Source organism: Rhinatrema bivittatum, chromosome 1 (assembly GCF_901001135.1).
Source record: "Rhinatrema bivittatum chromosome 1, aRhiBiv1.1, whole genome shotgun sequence".
In the NCBI taxonomy this organism is placed as follows: Eukaryota; Metazoa; Chordata; class Amphibia; order Gymnophiona; family Rhinatrematidae; genus Rhinatrema; species Rhinatrema bivittatum.
The window spans coordinates 57560799-57580595 of NC_042615.1; positions in this window are offsets into that span (position 1 = coordinate 57560799).

Consider the following 19797-nt stretch of genomic DNA (forward strand, 5'->3'; position numbering starts at 1 on the left):
TATCTTTGGACCACTGCTTAACGGGGACCTGTAGAATATCCTGCCGTGCTAGGAGTTTGTCACTCTTCTCCTGACACAAGCTAGCCACTTATTAATGACCATTAAAGAATTCCATCATCCGACTATCAATATTAAGCTCTGTTTACATTTTTCTTCTAACTGTGGCTCCTTCAATGTTGTTTATGCAATATTATGTCCATGCCCACACTTGTCATGGGCAAGACTTAACCATAACTCCAAAACTTGTATATATGAGCGCTGCAGTTGTATATGGCGCTCACATACAGAGGCACCATTAATCACATACATGCAACAGGCACAACATGATATTATGGATCTCCATGTTTTTGTAATCAAGACAGTCCACTGATCTGTCCGAGAGAGTAACCATGGCAACATCCTGCTTGAACACAACAGTGCTGGATATTGAAATTACAATCGCTGCAACCTGCAGGTTTAAATTGCAAAATTGAGTGGTTTAACATTTGTCTAATTTTTTTTTTATTATATGTATATTGTTTTATTCTTTTTGCTTTGTGATTTTTGCTTTGTGAATTTTTTTGCGCTTTTTTGAACTTTTATTTATGCATCTATCTGACTCTGGTTTGGTGTTAAGCCTAAATATGGATGGTACTTGAACTCTGTATGTGAATACTCTATGAAAATTTCAGGTATGCTCTTTTCTATATGTCCTTGGTAATGTGACATTTTATAGTCCCTTTCACATTTTTATTTACACTGATCTGTATTTCCTGGAAGAAAAGTCCTTAACATTATTAAGGTGGATTTAGGGAAAACCACTGCTTATCCCCAGGATAAGCAGCATGGAATCTATCAATCTTTTAGTTTAGTTTCATTTATTATAAATGTATAGCCTACACTCATTACAAGAAAAAGGTTCCAGGTGGATTACAAACTTTAAAACATACATAAAATGACCCATACAAACAGATAAAACAAAAATAAACATATGTATAGAAATAACAAAAAAATAACAAATATCTTCTATCTTATCTTATAAGGAATTTAGAATGGACCACAAAAGATCTAGACATTCTGCATTCTTCCTTGGAGGCAGTTCATGATGGTATTCATATTAGCACAGGCTGCTACTGCTGCAGGCTTGGTTAAACAAAAATGTTTTAATGCCTTTTTGAACAAATTATGGGGGTCATTTTCAAAAGCGATTGCACGCGAAAAGGGACTTTTCACGTGCGATCACTAAATGGGGGCGGAGTCGGGGTGGAATTGGCCCCAGAAGAGGAGGAGTCGGGGCGGCACCGGGGCCGACTCTGCGGAGACATCGCTGGCGGCGAAAGGTAAGGATCCTTATTGCCGCCAGTTTCGGAGGCCCACCCCCCACTTCGCCCCCTGTTACCGCTGGATTTTCTAAGGTCTGTGATCTTAAAAAATCCAGGCCTATGTGAGACAATAGTTCGAACCTCATCTTGAAGTGAATTCCAAAACAAAGGTCCAGAGACAGAAAAGTTCCTTTCCTTAGTAATCGATGGGACCTTAACTAGAACTTTCATCTCTGATCTCAAAGAATGTGATGGTCTATAAATTTGCATTTTGCAATACAGAATTCATCCAGCAGTTAGGATCATTATAAAAAAAACCCTGTGGATCTGCGATGCCATCTTATATTTGCATCTACATTTGATCGGAAGCCAATGTAAGGCTTGTGGACTATGAGAAATATGCTCTCACAATGGAGCTCCTGTCAGAATGCATGCAGCAGTGTTCTGCACAAGCTGCAGTGGTCTCAAAGAGGTGGTGGGAAGTCCATTACAGTAGTCTAAACCTTGTAAGACAGTTCTAAAGTCACTAGTCTCTAAGCGGTGGATTTATCAAAATGCGGTAAGTACCGCATGCGATAGCAAAAGGGGTGTGTTTTATGCTAATATAGCATTTATTGCAAAGAGCTAAGTTAGCACAAATTGTGATACCATTTTCAGATTCTGCAATAAGTGCCTGACCTGTTGTATTTCCTTCATTCAACCACCAGGGGACCATTGTTAATGGTCCTAGACACAAGAGAGAGAGAGAGAGGCCATAATATCATGGCCCATAGGGAGGTATTTGTATCCCTATGGTAGGCCCACCTAGTAACTCGAGGTGGGGTTTAGGTAAGAGTGTAGGGGTTAGGGGCCACTTTGACATTCTACGTGACACCTATGAACAGAACAGTGGTCTCTTGTGAAGATTTGATGGCCTTCGGAGTGAGGAAACTCACTCCAAGATGAGATTTGTCCAATGTTCTCTCAACCTAGCTTGATGTTACCCAGGTAGAGAATCCATCAAGCTAGGTTGAGAGAACCTTGCCCAAATCTCATCTTGGAGTGAGTTTCCTCACTCCGAAGGCCAGCAAATCTTCACAAGAGACCACTGTTCTGTTCGTAGGTGTCACGTAGAATGTCAAAGTGGCCCCTAACCCCCTACACTCTTACCTAAACCCAACCTCGAGTTACTAGGTGGGCCTACCATAGGGATACAAATACCTCCCTATGGGCCATGATATTATGGCCTCTCTCTCTCTCTCTCTCTCTCTCTCTCTCTCTCTCACACACACACACACACATGTCTAGGACCATTAACAATGGTCCCCTGGTGGTTGAATGAAGGAAATACATACAGCAACACAATTCAACTGCAGGAGGTCATTCCAGACCCCCGCTGGACTTTTGGCAAGTCTTGTGGGGGTCAGGAGGCCCCCCCAAGCTGGCCAAAAGTCCCTGGGGGTCCAGGAGCAATCTCCTATGCTCCTGACATCGGGGGACAAAAAACAAAATGGCGCCGGAGGTCCGAGAGTAAAGGATCACAGCGGGACCCTTCCTCTGGACCCCAGGTAATTTAAGGCATTTTGGGGGGGTTCGGGAGGGTGGGGGATTTATTTTAAAGGGTTGGTGTGGGTTTTAGGGTTGTTTTAGTGTGCCGGTTTTCCCGCCCTCCCCCTTCCCCCGATTTACGAGTTTTTGACGATAAATCGGGGGAATTGTTATTGTATCGCGGCTCTAACGATTTTTGACGATTTAAAATATATCGGACGATATTTTAAATCGTCAAAAAACGATTCACATCCCTAGAAGGTATAAAGAAACCATTTTAAAGGTTGCAATGAATATCCTCTGCGTATATTCTATAATTCACCCCCATAGAAACAAACATTTTGCAGATTAGTGCAAGATAGATTTTTAAAAGCATAGCTGAAATAGTAGAGTTTTAAAATAAACTAAACTCAAAAAGTTCCAAGACTAGGGAACATTCAATGACATTACTAGGTGATGCATTTAAGACAAATAGGAGAAAATACTTTTTGTTCAATGCATAATTAAACTTTGGACTTCGTTTCCAGAGAATGTGGTGAAAGCTGTTAGTGTAGCTTGATTTTTAAAAAGATTTGGACAAGTTCCTGGATGAAAAGTCCATAAATCATTATTAAGTTGGACTTGGGGAAATCCACTGCTTATCCCAGGGAAAAGCAGCATGGAATCTATCAACTTTTTGGGATTCTACCAATTACTTGTGATCTGCATTGGCCATGGTTGGAAACAGGAAGCTGGGCTTGATACACCTTTGGTCTGACCCGTAAGAATATAAGAACATGCCATACTGGGTCAGACCAAGGGTCCATCAAGCCCAGCATCCTGTTTCCAACAGTGGCCAATCCAGGCCATAAGAACCTGGCAAGTACCAAAAAACTAAGTCTATTCCATGTTACCGTTGCTAGAAATAGCGGTGGTTATTATCTAAGTCAACTTAATTAATAGCAGGTAATGGACTTCTCGTCCAAGAACTTATCCAATCCTTTTTTAAACACAGCTATACTAACTGCACTAACCACATCCTCTGGCAACAAATTCCAGAGTTTAATTGTGCGTTGAGTGAAAAAGACCCAAATGTTTACCCTCCCTAATCTTTTTGGGTGAACTAAGAGGAGCAGGCGGTTGGGAACAAAAGTTGTCTCATGGAGGGGGTTACACTTTGTCAAATGCCCTCTCACCTTTACCTACATGTTTATTTACATATTTAAAAAATCTAAAAATTTTCATATTGAAGTAGAAGAGGCAGACTAGTTATCTGTAGACATTACTCTGGAAGAGGTATCATGGACAACAAAAGCACTGACAGGCAGGAAAAGCCGGGGACCCAATGGCTATCCGTTAGAATTCTATAAAGCATTTATAGAGGAACTGGGCCTTTTTCTGTGTGAATTATTTAATTATCTTAGAACCACTGGAGCCAGAGTTGGTACCCTTACAGGAACTCTAACAGTACTGATTTTTAAAGCAGCTAGAGACCCGTTTGAATGTTCCTCATTCAGACCTATAAGCCTTATTAATACAGACTTAAAGGGGTAGATTTTAATACCTACATGAGGGCGTCCATGTGCGTGTGCTACTCAGCACCCACACATGTAAGCCCGATTTTATAACATGTGCAAGCAAGTGTGTGCATGTTATAAAATTGGGGGTCGGCACGTGCAAGGAGGTACATACTAGTGCATCTTGCATGCGCCGATGCTCGTGGCTTTCCCCTGTTCCCTCCCAGGCCGCTCCTAACCCTCCTAACCTCCTAACCTAACTTAACCTCCCTTCCCCTTACCCTCCCGCCCCCTAGCCCTATCCTAAACCCCCCGACCTTTGTTTTACCTCTTGCGCCTTCCTCTGAGCAGGTGCAAGTTGCGCGCACCGGCAGCCTGCCAGCATGTGATCCTCCAACACAGCAGCAAATGGCCTCTGTGCCGGAGGCCTCTGATCCCACCCTGCCCCCTCCTCACCCCTTTTTCAAAGCCCCGGGACTTACGTGTCCCTGGGCTTTACGTGCATCGCTGGGCCTTTGTAAAATAGGCCCGGCGTACATAAATCCCCCTATGCACGTAAATCCTATGGATTTACGTGTGTAGGGCTTTGAAAATCTGCTCCAAAGCTTTTAGCAAAAATGTTTCCAAACTGCCTGGAAGACATACTGCTTACCCTGATCCACAAGGACTAAACGAGATTTATCAAAGGAAGACTTTCTACAAACAATATGTGGTGCCTGTTCAACATATTATACTTGGCCAAACAAAAAACTGTGACTGGAGTCGTGATATCCATGGTTGCAGATAAGGCTTTTGACCGTATTTCTTGGCCTTATTTGTTCACTGTCTTGAAGCATTGTGGTCTCCCAGAGATGTTCATTTCTTGGATACATGCCTTGTTCAAAATTCCTATAGTGAGGAAACTAATTAATGGAATTGTTTCAGCTTCTTTTGTAATTGGCAGAGGAATGAGACAGAGATGACCCTTTTTTCCATTGTTATTTGATCTTGCAATAGAACCACTAGCTCAGGCTATCAGAAGTTCAAGGAGAATAGAGAGGATCTCATGTAACAAGGTTTGTCATAAAATCTTGCTCTATGTAGATGATGCTTTAAAATATCTAACTAATTTATCAGGTTCACTACCAGCACTGATATTGCCCCAAACCTCTCTTATAGAGAGGTTTGGGGCAATATCAGGATGTTCAAGCAATTATGCTAAATCTGAACTGATGTTAATAGGCCCAGTGAGGAAATACCCTTGTGAGGTGAATTAATTTAAGAGATCTTTGGAAGGGTTTAAATATCTCGGTATGTGAGTCTCCAGGTCTATAATAAACTATATAAAGACAATTATCTACCAATTTTTAATAAGATCAAAGCTGACTTAAGGAAGTGGTCTTCCCTGCCTGTGTTGCTTTTAGGCTGGGTAAATCTGATAAAGATGGCCATATTACCAAAGCTTATTCTGAGCCCCATAGATGAATAAGCTTTTGCGAGATTTCTTTTTCATATAGTGCTGATTGGAACATTATATATAATATAGATATTAAATGTCTTCTCTTCTTTTACAGCTTAACACTCCTTCAACCCCCATGCTATCCTCTATATCTGAATTATCCAAAATAAGATTTGTAATACCTTTATATAAATGTAAATATAGATATCGAGTCATATTGGGGATTTGATATTCTCCCATTAACTCTGTAAAGGTTTTGACTTTCCTATCTTCAAACATTTGCCCTAAAAAACATAGTCCTTCTGCTTCCCACAATTCAGTATAGGGGGAGAATGCATACCAAAAAAGGTTTGGATTTTGCTATAGCTGTCATACAGGACCAGGGAATATCCAATGATTTTTTATGATGTTTCATTGACCTCCTCATTTTGAGTGTGTGTGTGTGCTATTATTGGATGTCCTCATGTGATACATCTATATGTATTGGATGAATGAGGCACGTGCAGCAAAGTCACCAAGCTGCATCTTCTTGCTCCCTCCCCCTCCAAAGAAAGCCATGGCTCTGATAGGGCTGTGCCAGTCCATATTTGTACATATGAAAGTCTACATGCCCAATAGTACCACTGAAAGTGTGGCAGCCCAAAGCCCCAACCTCTCTAACCATAGCATCATGTTTTAACCTTGGGGGGGTTTCTCTTCAAAGAAAATAAGAAATGTCCCCCTTTAGAGTCTGTAAGGTCTTTATCGGGACATCACATATGAGGTGTATAGTAATGATTGGAAATCCATATGGAAGATGTCATGAAACATTACATTATGTAGCAAGGGGCAAGAATCATTGTACAACTTGTTAAATAGACTATACCGAACCCCTATTTTCTTTACTAAGTTTAGTAAAGTGAGTCAGTATTGTTGGAGAAGGTGTGGGCAGGTAGAAATGTATTTACATATGTGGTGGGATTGTCAGGAAACTCAATTGTTCTGGAATAAACTCACAGACTGTATCTCAGTAATTTGTGGACAACAGTTAGTAGTAAATATTAAACTTTTTTTTATTGGGGAAATGGTCTAATAGATGGGAAAAGAGAGGTCGTAGAAAATTGGTGGGATACATGTTGCATGTGGTATGGCTGACTGTAGCTCATCAGTGGAAAAGATTCCTAACCATGTGGATATAGCTACATTGGATAAACTGCTGCATGTACTCAAAAATCAGACAGATCATTATTATGAAGGGTGGAGACCCTACTGGCTTTGAGAAGAGAACATTACCCATGGACAATTACAACCAGATAGACAGGAAATGTTGTGATAATTGTTATACGTTAAGTAGGGTAGATTGAATGACACTTTTTTTTCTTTTTTTTGCCTGGGAATATCACTGTCATGCTATTGTATTGGAACTGAACTGTTACTGTCAATATGTTGTCAATGTATTGGTGACTATTAAAAATCTTTACAAATCAAGGGACAGATTTTCAAAGGCTATGGGGCGGATTTTAAGAGCCCTGCTCGCCGATGCGCGCAGAGCCCCGGGACTCGCATAAGTCCCGGGGTTTTCTGAGGGGGCGTGTCGGGGGCGGGGCCGAGTGGCGCGCCGTTTTCGGGGCGGGACGCGGCATTTCGGGGGCGGACCCGGGGGCGTGGTTTCGGCCCGGGGCGGTCCGGGGGCATGGCCGTGCCCTCCGGAACCGCCCCCGGGTTGCGTCTAGGCGCGCCAGCGGCCCGCTGGCGCGCAGGGATTTACTTCTCCCTCTGGGAGGCGTAAATCCCCCAACAAAGGTAGGGGGGGTTTTAGACAGGGTCGGGGGGGTGGGTTAGGTAGAGGAAGGGAGGGGAAGGTGAGGGGAGGGCGTTAGCGAATTCCCTCCGAGGCCGCTCCGATTTCGGAGCGGCCTCGGAGGGAACGGAGGTAGGCTGCGCGGCTCGGCGCGCTCCGGCTACACGAAATCGGTAGCCTTGCACGCGCCGATCCAGGATTTTAGCGGCTACGCGCGTATCTACTAAAATCCTGCGTTCTTTTGTTGGCGCCTGGAGCGCCAACAAAAGTACGCCAACGCGCCGTTTTTGAAAATCTACCCCTAAATCGGTAGCCTTGCGTGCGCCGATCCAGGATTTTAGCGGCTACGCGTGTATCTACTAAAATCCCCCATACTTTTGTTGGCGCCTGGAGCGCCAACAAAAGTATGCCACCCCCTATGCACGTAACATATGCGCGTAACCTGAGAAAATCTGCCCCTGCGAGCGCCGAGCCTATTTTGCATAGGCTCGGCGGCGCGCGCAAGCCCCGGGATGCGTGTACGTCCCGAGGCTTCGAAAAAGAGGCGGTCCGGGGGCAGGGCCGGGTCCAGGGGCGGGGTCGAGTGCTCCTGCACAGCGGCCTGTGCCGGGTCACAGCGCACCGGCAACCAGCCAGCGCACGCAAGTTACGCCTGCCTTGGACAGACGTAACTAATGCAACAAAGGTAGTGGGGGGGGTTAGGTAGGGCTGGAGGGTGGGTTAGATAGGGGAAGGGAGGGGGAGGTGGGGGGGAGTGGAGGGAACGGGAAAAGCCATCGGGGTTCCCCTAGAGCTTGGTGTGCGCAAGGTGCACAAGTGTGCACCCCTTGTGTGCGCCGAGCCCGGATTTTATAACATGCGCGTGGCTGCGCGCATGTTATAAAATCGGGCGTAGATTTGTTCACGCCGGGTTGTGCGAACAAATCTACACCCGCCCGTATTTTTTAAGATCTGGCCCAAAGAGATTAAAAACAAAATCTAAAAGTTTGGTAAGGCAAGAACTCTCTTTGCTAAAATCATGTTGACCCTTCCCTATTAAGCCATGTTTATCTATATGACCCGGTATTTTATTTTTAAGAATGGCTTCTACCATTTTGCCTGGCACTGACATCATGGTTACCGGTCTATATTTTTCCAGATTTCCCCTGGAGCCCCATCACTTTGGCCACCTGTCAGGCTTCATTTATTGTGGCTGTTTTAAATGATAGCTTACAGATTATCAGTAAAAGGTTTTCAATTTTAAGGTGAATTTTAAAAGCCCGGCACACGCCAAAACCGTGAGGCGCGTGAATATGTTGGGATACTGCGTGCCAAGCGGATTATGAAGAGTGCCCGCGTATGCACTTATCTCCCACTGCACGCACAAATGAAAAGTTCCGAAAAAGGGGTGGGGCATAGTCTGGGCGTTCCTGGATATCAAATTCAAGTCTGCGCATGTATACGTTGGCTCACAGGTGTGCGCTGTGGTCCCCTGGTGGGTTTTAAAGGTTTGGTGGGTTTTAAAGGTTTGGCGCTAACAGGGGAAACAGGAGGCTATTAAACCAGGGGGGGTTTAGAAGTCCTATCCCTTGCCTGGGTGAACTGGGAACAAACTGGGAAATGGCGTTGGTGCGCGCGTCTACTAAAATCTCTCCACTTGCGCAGTAGAAGTGGCATTTGCGCGCATTGACATGCACCCACTTAAAATTGTGCACCCATGCGCACGTGGTCAGTCTATTTTATAATATATGCGCGTATCTTATAAAATGTCTGCGTACTTGGACGCGGGCCATCAAACACGCACACATGTGCCTGTTTAAAAGTGACCGTCTTCATGTTTTAGTTCTTTTAGAAGTCTGAAGTGGATGTCATGCAGTCTTGGTGATTTGTTACTCTTTAGTTTGTCAATCTGATCTATTAAATCCTCTGTTATCACAGATATTTGCTTTAGTTGCTCAGAATCTCCACCATTAAAGACAGTCGCAGGCACGGGTATGTTCCCAACATCATCCTCAGTAAAGCCTGAGGCACAGAATTCATTTAGTTTTTCTGCTATTTCCTTGTCCTCCCTATGCACTCCTTTGGCTCCTCAGTCCTTTAGTGGCCCAGCTGACCCCCTTAAGGCTCTTTGCTTTGAATGTGTGAAAAAGATTTTATTATGTACTTTTAACTCTTCGGCAAGCTTCTTCTCAAATTTTTCATTGGTCTGTCTCACTACTGTTTTATATATAAATTGCTACTGCGCATGCTCATGCTTGTCTTGTCTAGCCTTGCTGTGCCTGCCTGCCTTGTCTTCCTCATCCTGTTCAGCCTTGCCTTGTCTCTCCAGCCTGCCTAGCCTCATCTCTTCAGCCTGCCCTGCCTTGTGGTATCCACTTCCAATTTTCTCCCAAGCCATCCTGCAGTGCCAGTCCCCCTTGCCTCATCCTTCTCTTCTCTGTGGACTGACTCCCGGTTCTGACCTTTTGCCTGGATACTGACTATGCCTGTTTGCTGCCTGCCACTGACCCTTTGCCTGGACATTGACCTTCCTTGCTTGCCACCTGACTCTGACCCTTGCCTGGCCCTGGACCATCATCTACGCCATTCCCTAAGAGATTTTCGCCTAAGTCCTGTTGGCCCCCGGAAACCATGGGCTCAACCTGTGGGGAAAGGGGCTGGTACAGGTGAATCCCTAGACCGGTCTCTCACCAGCGAATCTCTGCCAGCTGTTGGCGAGGGCCTGTGGCGTTCGTTCCATAGGTTGCGTCAATCTCACCACAGCAGCAAAGGATCACACTTGTTACAACTGCTTAGCAACCCCAACACAGTAACCCTTTGTATCAAGTTATGTGTTCCACTGAGGACTAGATCCAAAGCAGCTGCCCTTCTCCACATCCCTTCTCCACATCTTTCTGGCTGTCTACCCTGATGCTGATTTTGGTATCATCTGCAAAAAGACAAACTTTTCCCAATAGTCCTTCCGCATTATCATTTATGAAAATGTAGAAAAGAATTGGTCCAAGGACTAATCCCCGTGGCACACCATTAGTAATGCCTCTTTTCTCAGAGTGAGCTCCATTTACTATCACACTTTGTCGCTTCTCACTCAACCAATTTGTAACCCAATCAGTCACTTTAGGGCCCGTACCAAGAGGGCTCGGTTTATTTGTCTCACCCAGGTATAACTGTGTCAAAAAACCTTAACCGAAATCCAAGTCCTCTACATTTCTGGTCACTCAGCTAGAGAAATAGATCAGATTTGTCTGACAAGAATTACTTCTGGTAAACCCATGCTGCCTCAGATCTTGCAAGCCACTGGATTCCAGAAACTTCCCTATCTTCTGTTCTAGCAGCGATTCTGTGAATTCACTCACCACAGAGGTCAGACTAACCAGCCCGTGCTTTTCAGCCTCCTCTTCCCTTCCACTTTGGTGATGAGAATCACATCCACCTGTCTCCTGCTCCTCATTATCCAGGACTCCCAAAACTATTATTTTTTTTAAATTATATCTTTATTAATTTTCAAACATACAAATCAGGAAACCCTGATCACCAGGAACTTGGCAATAACATGTAACTAATCCCAACAAAGAAAATATGCATTAAAAAAAAAGAAAAAAATTAACTTATATGTAATTACCCCTAATTAGACCACAAAGGGGGAGAGAATTCAAAAAGAAATAGAAAAAAAAAATCAATTACAAGTCCCATATTGTTATAAGTTCTCTCCTAAAGTTCATGAAACAGTCTCAGACGGTACATTTCTAATTTGCGAAAAGCTTTCCAGTTGTGTCTGTCAAAGAATTTATATTTCACACCTTCGCATATACCAAAACATTCACAAGGAGATTTCAAGTTAACTAGTACCAAGCACTACCACCCTCAGTTGCAAAAGAAAGAAACATTATTCTCTTCTGCTGTGTTTCCCTGACAACATCAGGGAACACAGATATTTTTTAACCCAGAAAACAAGTATCCCTGAGGTGAAAGAAAAGCCTTCATGTCCATTGTCCACAGAATATCCAATTCTTGAACACAGATAACCAAGAGGGTTGCCCTATCAGCTACAACTGATTGAGATTGTTCCAGAAACCCAGTCAGGTCAAAGTTTTCTGGTGTCACTTCAGCCTTTCCAGCATTTTCCAAAGAAGACCTGGTCTGGAGAATAATTTACTTTGGGAAAATGATGGAACAGATTCTTCAGAGATTTTCAGGAATTCTATTTAGAACTTTCTCATTTCCAAAGGCTAGATTAAGATGTATTGGGGAAAATTTTAAAAACATAGTTTTAACCTTCTTATATATCTCCCATATTTACTATTTTACCATGTAATAACTGATTATCTTTAATTAACTCCACACTTCAATCTTGTGACCTAGAATTTTTACTAACCAATTGGAAGATGCATCAAGCTGCATTAAATAGCGTATATCACGTGATATGTGCTGTTGCATGATACAACCCTATTTTGGTGATAGTATACATGGCATTGTGCATGGCCCTGTTCAGATTCCCTCCCCTGTTACAATGAGCTGCTTTGCATGCGATTTGCAAGCATGAACTTTGCAAATCAATGCAAAACAGCTCATTAATAGGCTCTTCTATGTTAATAATTTATTGCAGCCAACTGAGAAAGTGGCCAGCTGCGATGAATTAACAGCACCTCTCTGGGAAACGTAAAATCTAACGTTAGAAACCTAACGCCGCTCCCAAGGCTCCCATTTTAGATTTAAAGGGCCATGATTTAAAAAAAAAATATGCTGTGGCAAAAAATAAAAATTGTAGCGGGGATCAAGGCTGAGCCCTGGCTCAATCCGGGCCTCTTCCACCCCATCCCCCAAATGTATGAAAAATTTGTTGGTAGTTAGTGAGACCCCTCCCTCTGGCCTCCCCCACTTCCCAACCCCTCACCTTCCCCCCGCATCCGCAAATCTCCAAAATTTGTAGAGGATCCCGATGGGGTTTGGTGTGTTATTTTTCAAAGTGACTCCAGCCCGATCGGACCCTCGACCGCGTGAAAAGAGAAGGCCAATATCAGCTGAGCTGCTTGGCGTAAGAAAGGAGGCCGCTGACTACTGTGCCGCTAAGCCAAAGAGAGGAGGCCGCTGTTATCCAGGCTGCACAGCTGAAGAAAGGAGACTGTTACTGGGGGGCTGTGCCGCCAAAGAGACTCTTACGTCTTTAGGGACGCTTGGTCGAAAGAGGCTGTTGTACCTGCGAGCTATACAAGAAGGATGTTGCATCAGAGGGGGTCATGCGCCTGAAGAAAGACGGTGGATGCTACCTGCCCCTGTATGTTCCACGGAGAGAGAGAAATTGGGCAAGTTAGTGAGTGAATGTGTGTGTGTGTGTAAATAGAATTTAAGATGGAACATGTGAGCAAATGGCATGTAAAGCAGCATGTGTGCCAGAGACGCTGCACAGGACCCAGGAGGAGGAGGCTGCTGTTGTTGGTATGTTCCCGAGAGAGAGCATATGTATGCGTGAGAGAGGATATGTGTGTGAGCAAATAGCATATAAGAAAGCATGTGAAAGAGCATGTATGTATATGAGCAAATAGCATGTAAGACTGCATGTCTATGTGTGTGTGTGTGAGAGACAGAGAGATACTCTACGCAGGCCCAAGGAGAAGACTGCTGTTGTGTGTATATTCTGGGAGGAGACAGAGAGTGTGTATGTATGAGAGAAAGCATGTGTGTATATGTGTGTGAGAGAGAGAGAGCATGTGTGACAGCATATGTGTAAGAGAGATAGATCATGTATGTGAGAGAATATGGGGAGAGAAAGAGAGCATGTGTGTGAGTAAGCAAGTGTGTGTGTGCATTGGAGAGTATGGAAATGTGAGAGAGAGAGAGGAGAAAGTTTATACCAACCTCTCCCCTGCCCCCCCCCCAACTAATCCATGACAATCTCAGGGTGATAAGGAATCAAAATTCCCAGGTATGGAGAGCAGGGGATTTTTTTTATCCTTAGTTTTTATTATTAGGTGTTATTTGATGTGTCTTCTGTTTTTAAATATTTTATTTATTTATCTGATTTATATTCCATTTCTATTGATGTTTGAGAAACTTAAAAATGGGTATTCTTTTCATCAGCTATATTGAAATATTTATTCTTTTTATAATTATGGCTTTACTATTATAATGTTTTATATTTCTTGCTTTTATTATTTGATGTTTTATGAGAATGTAATATTTTTGTTTTTCCATTGTTGCATTGCATAAAGAGTCAGACCTGTGGTTTCAGGTTCAGTTTTTGGCTGCACATTTCTGTTTATACTTTACAATCACTTTATTCTTTGGTGAGGGCTATGTTTGACTGAGGTAAAGTATTCTGCTAGTTTGAAGTTTCTGTATAGAGATTTATAGCAGCTTGGCTTGTCTATTTTCCTAATAGGAGATTTCTTGGTGTTTTAGGGCCTGGTGTAAGTAATATTTGCAGTGTTGTATTTTCATAGGTAGGGCTGTTACTGTTTGGGTGCTGGCAGTTAGTGCTTTTCGGTATGGAGATTTACTATATTGTAATTATAATTCACTTTTTCAGAGGATTTATTATTAATTTGTTTTCAGCATTAAATTAAAGACATCACAATTTTTGAATATTTACAGTACTGTAACCCAAAGTCTGTATGTAAGTAGCTGTGTGTTGTGCCATATCTGGGTCCCTCAGCTGGCTATGAGAGCACATTAAGAAGCAATCAGTGAAGAGTGTAGATGATTGATGCACTCATAATATTTCCATAACATTTGGAGAAATGAGCAATGCACGCACACAATTAATGCAATGCATGCATCTATGTAGATTACGTTCTGTCATTCTTATGGTGTTTCAAGTTGATTCATGAGTACATCACTCATCATTGATGGCCCTATTGGTTCTCTTGATCCATTGGAAGATTGTTCATTGCCACTGTCCTGGGGGATGCTAGAATAGAAGGAATAGATGGATGAAAAAGAGGAGGCAGGTTCAGGGTCGGAGGTGGCAAATTTGTTCAAATAAGGGAAGGGTCCCAGTCCTCAAGGGTTTTTTTCTGTGGAAAATTTGGCATCCTTGGGGTGGGGGGTGTGGAAGGGGGAGGAAAGGACCTATGGGCCCATTCCCCATATCTTGAAGCACTTAGCAATAGCTTTCTTTAGTCTACCAGGAGGAAATTGTCCAAATCTCTTTTAAACCCTGCTGTGCTAGTCGCCTTGATCACATCCTCTGGCAACAGATTCCACAGCTTGATTCTGCACTGAATGAAAAAGTACTTTCTATAATCTGTTTTGAATCTGCTGGTTGTTAGTTTCATGGCATATCCCCTTGCTTTAATATTATTTGAAAGGGCAAACAACTCGTCTTTATTTACCAGCCCCACCCCCATTCATGATTTTATAAACTTCAATAATGTCCTCTCTCAGTTGTATCTTTTCCAAGCTGAAGAGCCCCATCCTCCTTAGACTATCATCATTTTTGTCACCCTCCTCTGCACCTTGTCTGTTTCTGCTAGGTCTCTCTTCAGATGGGAGAGGCCAGAACTGCACAGAACACTGAAGGTGCAGTCACACCATGGATCGATGCAGAGGAAACATGAGATATTCCCATTTATTCTCCATTCCTTTTCGGATCATTCCTAACATTCCATTTGCTTTTTTTTTCACCACCTCTGCACACTGAAACTCCTTTCCTGATCCCAGAGCCTCCTTTCTGTTGAAAAAGGCCCATCTCCTGTGCATTTATTCCTTGGAGGTATTTAATGCCTCTTTTCCTCCACAATGGGGCGGATTTTAAGAGCCCTGCTCGCGTAAATCCGCCCGGATTTACGCGAGCAGGGCCTTGCGCACTGGCAGGCCTATTTTACATAGGCCTGCCGGTGCGCGCAGAGCCCCGGGACTCGCGTAAGTCCCGGGGTTTTTCGAGGGGGGCATGTCGGGGGCGGGGCCGATTGGCGCGGCGTTTTCGGGGCGGGACGCGGCGTTTCGGGGGCGGGCCCGGGGGCGTGGTTTCGGCTCGGGGTGGTCCAGGGGCGTGGCCGCGCCCTCCGGAACCGCCCCCGGGTTGCGTCTAGGTACGCCAGTGGCCCGCTGGCGTGCAGGGATTTACTTCTCCCTCTGGGAGGCGTAAATCCCCCGACAAAGGTAGGGGGGGGGTTTTAGACAGGGCCGGGGGGTGGGTTAGGTAGAGGAAGGGAGGGGAAGGTGAGGGGAGGGCGAAAGCGAATTCCCTCCGAGGCCGTTCCGATTTCGGAGCGGCCTCGGAGGGAACGGAGGTAGGCTGCGCGGCTCGGCGCGCGCCGGCTACACGAAATCGACAGCCTTGCGCGAGCCGATCCGGGATTTTAGGTCTACTAAAATCCAGCGTACTTTTGTTTGCGCCTGATGTGCCTACAAAAGTACGTGAGGGCGCCCTTTTTTAAAATCTACCCCAATATGTTTAGATATTTGACTCTGTCCCTATATGTTTTATGATGAAGATACTTGACCATTTTAGTAGTTGCCCTCCGGCCTGACTGTATTTGGATTATATCCTTTTAAAGTGCTGTCTCCGGAATCGTACACTCACTGTACTCTAAATGAGGTCTAACCAGATTCTTTTGCAGAGGCAATATCACTTCCCTTTTCCTGCTGCCAGTTACTATTCTTGTCTACTCAAGCATCCTTCCGGCTTTTGCCATCCACTTATCTAGCTGATGGTCACCTTAAGATCCTCAGATATGATCATCCCCAGATTTCACTCCAGTTCTGCACACAGACGTACCTCCCGTATATTGTACTGCTCCCTTTGAGGTCTATTTTAAAAGTGTTGCTTGCGCTAAAATGCCCATATACACGCGTATGTGGGCCACGCATGAGCAACGCGGATTTTAAAAGCTGTGATTTTTTTTTTATGTGTGTATATGCACACGCGCAAGGCAAAAGTAAGTGGGGGGGGGGAAACGGGCAGGGCATGGGCGCACATGGAAGCGCCGATTTTATAACATGCGCGCGTCACCATGTGCATGTTATAAAATACGATTATATCGGTGCGTGCATCTGTGGGCAGGTCATGACTTGTGCACACAAGGGGGGAAGTTTCCTAAAAAAATAAGCGGTGACGCAATCAGGTCATTTCCAGTTCCCTATCCCCCTACCTACTCTTCCTCCCTTTTTCCATCTCCTCCCTGACCCCTAACCCCCTCCAACTATTCAAAATTGTTTTGTTTTAAAACTTACTTCCTCTTCGGAGTTGAAGTAAGTTCTGCGCGCCAGCCAATTGCTGGTGCGCACTTCTCCGAGACAGGGCCTAATGATACTTCCACACATACCGGGAGATACGCGTGTCTGAGCCATTACAAAATGCTCTCGGTGCGCGCTCGGCCGTATCTCCCAGTATTTGTGCACATCATGCTTTAAACATTTACCCATAAATGAATAGATCCCAAGTTATTAATCCATATTGATTTATAGCAGTTTATAGACTTCTGCTCTAGGAATTTATCCAAACATTTTTTAAACCCAGCTACACTAACTGCTGTAACCACATCCTCTGGCAATGAATTCCAGACCTTAAGTATGCACTGAGTGAAAAATAATTTTCTCCAATTTGTTTTAAATGAACTACTTGCTAACTTCATTGAGTGCCCCCTTGTCCTTGTATTATCCGAAAGAGTAAATAACCGATTCACATTTACCCATTCAAGTCCTTTCATGATTACCCCTCAGCCGTCTCTTCTCCAAGCTGAATAGCTCTAACCTCTTTAGCCTTTCCTCATAGGGGAGCCGTTCCATCCCCTTTATCATTTTGGTCACCCTTCTCTGTACTTTCTCTAGTCAACTATATCTTTTTTGAGATGCAGCAACCAGAACTGCACATTATTCAAGGTGCAGTCTCACCATGGAGGGATACTGAGGCATTATGACATCCACCATTTTATTCGCCATTCTCTTCCTAATAATTCCTAACATTCTGTTTGCTTTTTTGATAGCCACAGCACACTGAGCTGATGTTCTCTCTCTCACAACACACACGTGCTTGCTCTCACAAACAGATTTGCTCTCACAGACACACAAGTGCTCTCTTACAAACACACATGCTCTCATAGACATACATGCTCTCACACACATTTGCTCTTTTTCACAAGCACATATGCCCTTACAGACACACATGTATTCTCTCTCACTCACATGCTCTCTCTCATACACACGCTCTCACAGACACATACGTGCTCTCTGTCTGACATGTACATGCTCTCACAGACACAAATGCTCTCTCTCATAAACATATGCTCTCAGAGGCATATACACTCCTCTCTCATACAAGCTCTCACACCCTCACCTTGAGCCCAGGCCTGATGCCACCAGATGTGCAAACCATGCAATTCCAAAGGGCAGCATTCTTGGTGGGGTAGCATTGGGAGCAGGGAGAGGCCCGCGAGGCCACCGATGGAGTCTATCTCACTGGCAACCCGGAAGAGGAATCAGCCCGTGAGGCTGCTGGTGGACCCAATCGCACCGGCATCCCAGAAGAGGAATTGGCCCATGAGGCCGCTGGTGGACCCCTACGTTTTCACTCTTCAACTAGACCTATCAGAGGAGCTTATAAAGGCACACTCTATGTTCCTTCAACAATATCCTTACATCAGAAATGTACCATTTCTTTAGCAGGACCTGTCCAATGGAACATGCTCCCGCCAGACATCCGCCTTGAGATCTGCTTCGCGTCCTTCAAAAAGAAAATTAAAACCTGGCTGTTTAGCCAAGCTTTTCCAGAACTTTGATTATTTTCTACCTCCAGCTATCAAGATTTTCTCACCATCGCAATCCCTTTTGCAGATCACATTTATCTTAGACAATTACGCCTTATTTTATGATTTGATTTCTCAGAGACTTTACAACTTTATCAGTGTTATTATTCGAATCTGTTTTCCATGTTTTCCAAGTTCTATAACCTTGTTATATGTACCGCCTCTTGGCATAATTTTTATGTTTCAATGTAAACCGATGTGATCTGTATTTTAATACAGGAACACCGGTATATAAAAATCTAAAAATAAATAAATAAATCTCACCAGCAGCTGAAGAAAGAAGAAGGAGCCCGTTATCTTACTCCTTCTCGGTGCCGGCATTTGCTTTCCATAGCACGTTTTCTATGCTGATTTTGCGATGCACGAGATCAGCACAGAGGAAGTGCTAGGCTCGCCTGGTTTGATTAGCACATGGGCTGGCACATGAGGAGGAGCAGTAGAATGGCTCCTGGTGGTATGTATGTGTGTGTGTGAATGAATGAGAGCCTTATTGGGGTGTAGGGATGTAGTGTGTGTGAATGAAAGCCTGACCTGGGGGTGAGGTGTGTGTGTGTGTGTGTGGGGGGGGGGGGGGGTATGTGAATGGGAGCCTGACTGGAGGGTTGTGTGTATGTGAATAGAAACCTTTCTGGGGTGTGGGTGGGTGTGGGTGTGAATAAGAACCTGTTTGGGGTGTGTGTGTGTGTTCTTCTGTGTGCATGAGAAGCTGACTGAGATGTAGGGGGGAGGGGGTAGATATCCATCTGGGGTGTGGGTGTGTATGTGAATGGGCACCTGTCTGGGGTGTATGTGTGTATGGGAACCTGTCTGGGGTGTGTATGTGTGTGTGTGTATGGGAACCACTCTGGTGTGCATGTGTGTGTGTATGGGAACCTCTCTAGGAGGTGTGTGTGTGTGTGTGTGTGTGTGTGTAAATGGGAGCCTGCCTGGGGATGTGTGAGTGTGAAGAAAATTTGTGCTGCCTCATTAATCCATGCCTTACTCAGGATGACTCGAAATAAAATGTTTTCAGGTTTGGAGAGCAGTGAATTTTCCATCCTTATTAGTTTATCTTATTGGACGCCTATGTCTGCCATTTTGAAATAATTTATTGTTGTTTGGGAAATTTTTTAAATTTTGTTTGAGCTCTTAATTATTGGATGTTATTCTATTCCTTAGATTATTATAAAAGGAATATTGCCAAGTATGGTTTTAATAATATGGTTGATTTATATTCCTTGATTTTATTGTTTGATGAATGATTTATGAGGACTGGTGGTGTTTCTCCATTGTTGCATTTCATACAGAGTCTGGCTTGTTGTGGTTTGCGGTTTCTGGTTCAGTTTCTGTTTATAATTTATAGTCTCTTTATTCCAAATTTGGTGAGAGTGAGTCTGTGTTCTGCATGTTTAATCGAGGTGGGATATTCTGTGTTAAAAAAAACAAAGACGAAAAGGGGGGCAGCACAGTAATTGTTCGCACAGGGCAGCAAAAATGCTAGCACCGGCCCTGCTTAGGCCTTTTCCTCTTTATTTCCTGGAGTCTGCGGGGG